The 5,568-nt window shown below is 56.0% G+C and overlaps 1 protein-coding gene across 1 annotated transcript in view; it reads right to left on the bottom strand.

Annotated features, from left to right (window-relative positions):
• The window catches only part of LOC107117219 (forkhead box protein F2-like), a 15,236-nt gene that overhangs the window by 8,144 nt on the left and 1,524 nt on the right, over positions 1-5,568 (bottom strand).

The raw sequence follows: 5,568 nt of genomic DNA, 5'->3' as shown, positions 1-5,568 counted from the left end.
GCAAGATTTGATGGGGCTTGCAGATTAAAAATCAGCTGGGAGTCTGGAGGCGAAACTGCGGCTCTTTCCCGAACGCGGCAGTCTCGCCTGCGCTACTGCCCCACTTTCCTCCCCGGCGGAAACGAGGAACGGCTCACAGCAACAACATCCCCGCAAGGTAGGCTAGAGAGGCCACCAGCGCGTGACTGGCCCGGGGTCACCCAGCCGGCTTCCGACCGAAACGCCTCGCAAGCGAGTGGCTCCGGCCGCAGGGTCCTTCCGCAGAGCCGGCCAATCAGCGCGCCCCCTTTTTGATCTCGATCCTGCGCACCTCCCCCTTGCTTCTGCAAAGCCGCTGCGCTCCAGAGGAGGGCTGCGATCCCTATTCAGTTTGCTCGGAACTGACGGCGGTGCCGAATCAATGGGCCTTGTCGTCCCTCGCAGACTCCGGCCGGCGCTCCACAGGACGCGCCCCTCCCAACCTAAATATTACGGTCAGGAGACCACTGGAGAGTAAGTCCCTCTGGCTCCGGGATTTACTCCAGCGTAAGCATCTACAGGCCTAGGCCGTTTCTTGCGTTAGTCTTCCAGAGGTACCTTTAAACATGAGTCCCTTCAACAACCCCTTTCCCGCATCCGTCTGCAGCCGGGACTGCTCTGCCCAAATATTCCTGGCTTCCCTCCCTCGGGTCCTCGTGGTATCCGGATGAGGTTTCGGGAAGCGGCCGTCGACTGTCATCACTCGCGCAGCCGCTGGCAAAACTGCTGGGGTTAAACCAACCCTTACGGGTTTTGAGAGGCCGACGCTGGAGTAAATGTGGTCACGAATTTCACAGGGCGGCCCAGAAGCGTAGCGTAGCGCTGGGCTCCAGCGTTCAGCTAAGCTGTCGCAGTTCTAAGGACGCTTTCCTGGAAGTAAAATCCCACTGAATAAAATGGGCTTGGCTTCCATGCAGCTGTCGAGTTTCCCCTCCAGGAGCCTCAAGCGCTGACGAGGTCAGAGAAGCTTGGTTCCTTAGAAGGTCCACGCGCCGTCCGTAAGCACCAAGGTAAACTCTCGAGTAACACAAAAAGACAACCCACTTTCAATCCACCTCCAGGGCACTTTCGAATTGGACTTTGCCGGTTCGCACAGCAAAATCCAGTTGGGAAGTGGACTGAAGGGAGATTGAAAGTGGATTATTTAGTCGGTGTGATCCCAGAAAGTCTGGCCAGGTCGTGTCCAATCGGCACCCACGTGGAGGCGGCGCCGGTTTAAGCATTTGGTTTTATCTGGATCGGCCTGCACCCGACTTCCACAATCTCTGCACCAGTGTTCCCTCTAAGCTGAGTTAGTGTGAGCCAGCTCACAGTTTTTTAGCCTCCAGCTCACAGATCTTTGTCTTAGCTCAGAGAGGATGGCTCCAGAGCAAACTAATTTATGCAGCAGCCAAATCGCTCGCTCACAACTTTTAATGCCAGTAGCTCACAAAGTAGAATTTCTGCTCACAAGACTCCACAGCTTAGAGGGAACATTGCTCTGCACCCCGGATGAATGAATTGGGGGGGGGGAATGAAAAATATGGAAAGAGAAACCCCTGCCTGCAAATGTCAGCGTGCTTCTCAAAGCTGCCAGAAGGCGCGTGGGAAAACAGTCCCGGAGCAGAAGAGAAAAGCGTCCTTCTCAGCAAACTGCTCCAGAAGCGAGAAGACCGTTCTCTCTCCTCCTGCAAGAATCTGAGAGGAAGGAGCTGGTCCACCGGTCCAAATCGCGGGCCCAGCGGCGTCGCAGATGCCGAGAAGGACACTGGACACAGGGGCAAAGGACGGGGCTGGGGGGGGGGGGGGGGGACACACACATTTGCCTTGGAGGCTTTCCATCTCCCGATCCGTTACTTTCGGAGCGAAAGCCCGTTTGCGGCCAACGAGGAGCCGCCTTCCCATACCTGCAATCGCCCTCCTCCCTAGGGAAGTTACCAGTTCAGTGGAGCTGAATTGCGTTTAGATTGGATAAATAATAAATTGGGGGGGGGGAATTGCGTTTAGATTCGAATCAGGAGGTGCGCAATTTGGGTTTGAAACCCCTTTGTCTCCGTCTCTCTAAGTCTTGCTGGGGGGGGGGGGAGTGGGTTTCACTACTACTACTAGTAGTAGATAATACTACTACTAGTAGTAGTGGTCACAGGCAGGTAGATGGCAATTGTTAGTATATATTATACTAGTAGTGGTCACAGGCAGATATGTGACTGGTAGATGGCAATAGTTAGTATATATTATTATTATCATTACTATTATCACCACCACCACCACCACCACTACTACTATTACTACTACTACTAGTGGTGGTGGTGGTGATAATAATAGTAATGATAATAATAATATATACTAACTATTGCCATCTACCAGTCACATATCTGCCTGTGACCATTCGTTATCATCCTGGTCATCGTAATTCTCCAAAGGTGCTTCTGAGTTCTGAAGTCTTCTCCCTGCGCGGGGGTTTGCGGGCACCGGGTCAAAGGGGGGGAGGGGGAGCAGAAAAGGGCCCGGCGGATGATTGACAGCAGGTCGCCGGCCAGAGAGCCGGGGCAGCGGACAAGGTCGTCTGTATTTGTTACTTGTTGAAATTCCCATAAAATTGAACAAGACCCCGCTCTCATCTGGGTTAAGTCAAGCTCCAATCCCCTTCGGTGTGGTCCAGGCCAGACTGTCTTTGTTTAGTTAACCTCCGAGACCCGCGTTTAAAAGGGCTATTTGGAGAAATTTCCCTCCTAAGAGCCCAACATCTTTTACCCATTTCGGGACCTTATTTCCCCCCCTTCTGTCTCTTCCACCCGGGTTTTCTAAGGTCCTTTTTTTAAAGAGAAAAGAAAAGGGGGGGGCGGAGAAAAAACCAAACAGTTTCTTCTTTCCCCGGATTGAAACTGCGGCGTCACTCCTGCAACGCAAACGCGAAAGGATTTATCTCCCCCCCCCCCAAATCCTTTAGAGGCCGATAGACAGGAGAGAGCCTGAGTCCACGAGGACCACCTTGAAGACCAACCTTCTTGTTTTCTTCCGGGCCGTGGTGGGACCCCTGCTTTGTTCGGCGGCTCCAGATCCACACGGCCCCCCCCTCATACTGTTTCGGCCTCAATGAGGCGAAGTCAGACCTCGGGGCGGGGAGTCGTTTTCAGCGACCCCCGTTGTGCCTTCGGTACAGCCTCCTCCCCCCGCCCCGACCGACCTCAGGCCTGAGAAAAGATGGGAAAGGAAACCGACGTGAAACCAACGGGGCAGTGTGAAGCGTTCGCCTCCGTCCTTTCGTTTATGAGCCGGCTCCCTCCAGTCTCACCGAGAAAAGCAATGTTCCCTCTAAGCTGTGGGGTCTTGTGAGCAAAAATTCTACTTTGTGAGCTACTGGCATTAAAGTTGTGAGCAAGAGATTTCGCTGCTGGAATAAACTAGTTTGCTCCGGAGCCCTCCTTCCTGAGCCGAGACAAAAATGTGTGAGCCGGAGGCTCAAAAACTGTGAGCTGGCTCACACTCACTCAGCTTAGAGGGAACACCGGTTACGAGCCGGTTTCGAAGACGACACCGGCCCTCTCGGCGGCGGGATCTCGCGCCTCGCGTTTACTCGGAAGTCAGCCCCGTGGGCGGTCAAGGGAAATGCCTCCCGAGCCGGCGAGTCTGTTGAGGAGTCCCGCCGCCTTCGGGGAGGCTTCCTCCAGACCCGGCGATTTGCACTCGTGCAAGAGGATCGGCGGAAAGCCTTCGCGATGGTTTAGCAGCGTGGTCGGAGCTGCGCGGGGATGGGAGGAAAGGGGTGCGCGGGTCCCCGCCCAAAGAGGGGGGGGGGGGGGGGGGGGGGGCGCCTGAAGTCCGCCTTCCGAGAAAGCTGCCGGGAGGTGCCCGACTACCTGAGGAAGGGCGCCTGGCACAGGAGAGCCCACGCCTCCTCGAATGAACCTTCGTGGGTCTTCAAGGGGGCCCCTGGACTCCTGCCCCACCTGGAACGACTAATCTCCTCGTCCAGGAACGAAATGGGGAGAGGCTGTAGCAGCGGCGCCCTCCTAAGCAGAGTTACGCCTTCCTAAGGCCTCCGACTTAAAAGTGGACTCCGAAGGGCGTCGCTCCGTTTAGGTCGGCGCGGCAGGCTTCTGGGGGAAAGCCGGTTAAATCGGCGCTGCTGACCCCGCGTTCGCCTGGACGGCCGGACCTGGTTTCAATCAGACTGTCCCCAGGATGGCCCGCGGCTATATTCCTCTGCTTCTCCTCCTCCTCCTCCTCCTCCTCCTAAAATCCTCCCCCCCCCGCCAGTTGCCCGAGCGCGGCTCCCTGAACAATAGGTCTCTTTTTTTCCCCCTCGGAGCAGCTTTTGTTTTCTCACGTCGAAGCAGCTGTTTGGAGAGAAAACACGGCGAAGGCCGAGCATCGCGGCTGCTGCTTATCTGGCCGAGGCCCGCTCGAGGGTCCCCCTCCCTCCTCCCGCGGCCGAGCCAGAAGCCCGGGACCCCGGCGCTGCTCTAAGGCCCTCCCCGAGAACCACCAGAGAGAGGGGGGCTTCTACCCTGAATCACCCCCTTTCGATCCACTTTCCGGGTATTTCCAACTGGATTTTCCCGCCTCACACGGCAACATTCAGTTGGGAATTACATCGAAAGTGGATTTCTTTTTAGAGCGAGTGGTCGCAGCCTCGATTCCCTTGGCGTTTCCTTCCAAGAGAGTGTTCCCAGGATCCCAGGCAGGTACTTTCCCCACAGGCACCCCCGTGGCTGCCCGGGCTTTGCCCGGCGTAAACCAGACCCGCGCCTCTGCTCCCTCCCGTCCCGTGCAGGGATCCAGCGGCCGCAGCCCGCAGCCCGGTTCTCCCAGCGCTCCACGCAGATCCGCGTCCTGCATTCGGCACCCGACAAGACCGGGACGGGCGGCCTGGCCTAGACGGTCTCCGCCTGGACCGTGCTGATATTGACTCCCAGTCAATGGGTTGGGTGGAACAGTTGGGATATACCCAAAATAGGCCCTCTGAGAGAACCAAGCTCAGTGAAACATGCTTAGGACCAAGCCTCGTCCCACAACTTTCTTTCTTTCTTTCTTTCTTTCTTTCTTTCTTTCTTTCTTTCTTTCTTTCTTTCTTTCTTTCTTTCTTTCTTTCTTTCTTTCTTTCTTTCTCTCTCTCTTTCTCTCTCTCTCTCTTTCTCTCTCTCTCTCTCTCTCTCTCTCTCTCTCTCTCTCTCTCTCTCTCTCTCCCCCAGGCCTATGGCGACCCCGTAGGGTTTTCAAAGCCAAGAGGTGGTGGTGCTCCATTGCCTGCCTTCTCTCTCTCTCCCTCTCCCTCTCCCTCGCTCTCTCTGTGCATGCAACCACAGTATTCCTTGGAGGTCTCCCATACAAATACCAGCCAGGGCCGACCCTGCTTCGCTTCCAATGACCTCGGGCTAGCCTGGCCGGTCCAGATCAGCGCCAGTTCTACTTAGGAGGATTTAAAGCAACCCCCTTTCCAGAAAGTGACTCTGGCTCCCGCTTTCTCGCCTCTTGAGCCCATTCTAGAACCCAGTCCCTTCAGCCTCCGGCCAGAAAGGTCATGCGGGGACTGGGAGAACCAACATTCCCTCACTAGCTACTGGAGAG

Source organism: Gekko japonicus, unplaced genomic scaffold, assembly GCF_001447785.1.
Source record: "Gekko japonicus isolate JY-2015 unplaced genomic scaffold, Gekko_japonicus_V1.1 scaffold181, whole genome shotgun sequence".
NCBI classification, from domain to species: domain Eukaryota; kingdom Metazoa; phylum Chordata; class Lepidosauria; order Squamata; family Gekkonidae; genus Gekko; species Gekko japonicus.
The sequence above is the reverse complement of the archived record's forward strand: the minus strand, read 5'-3'. Positions and strand labels throughout refer to the sequence as shown.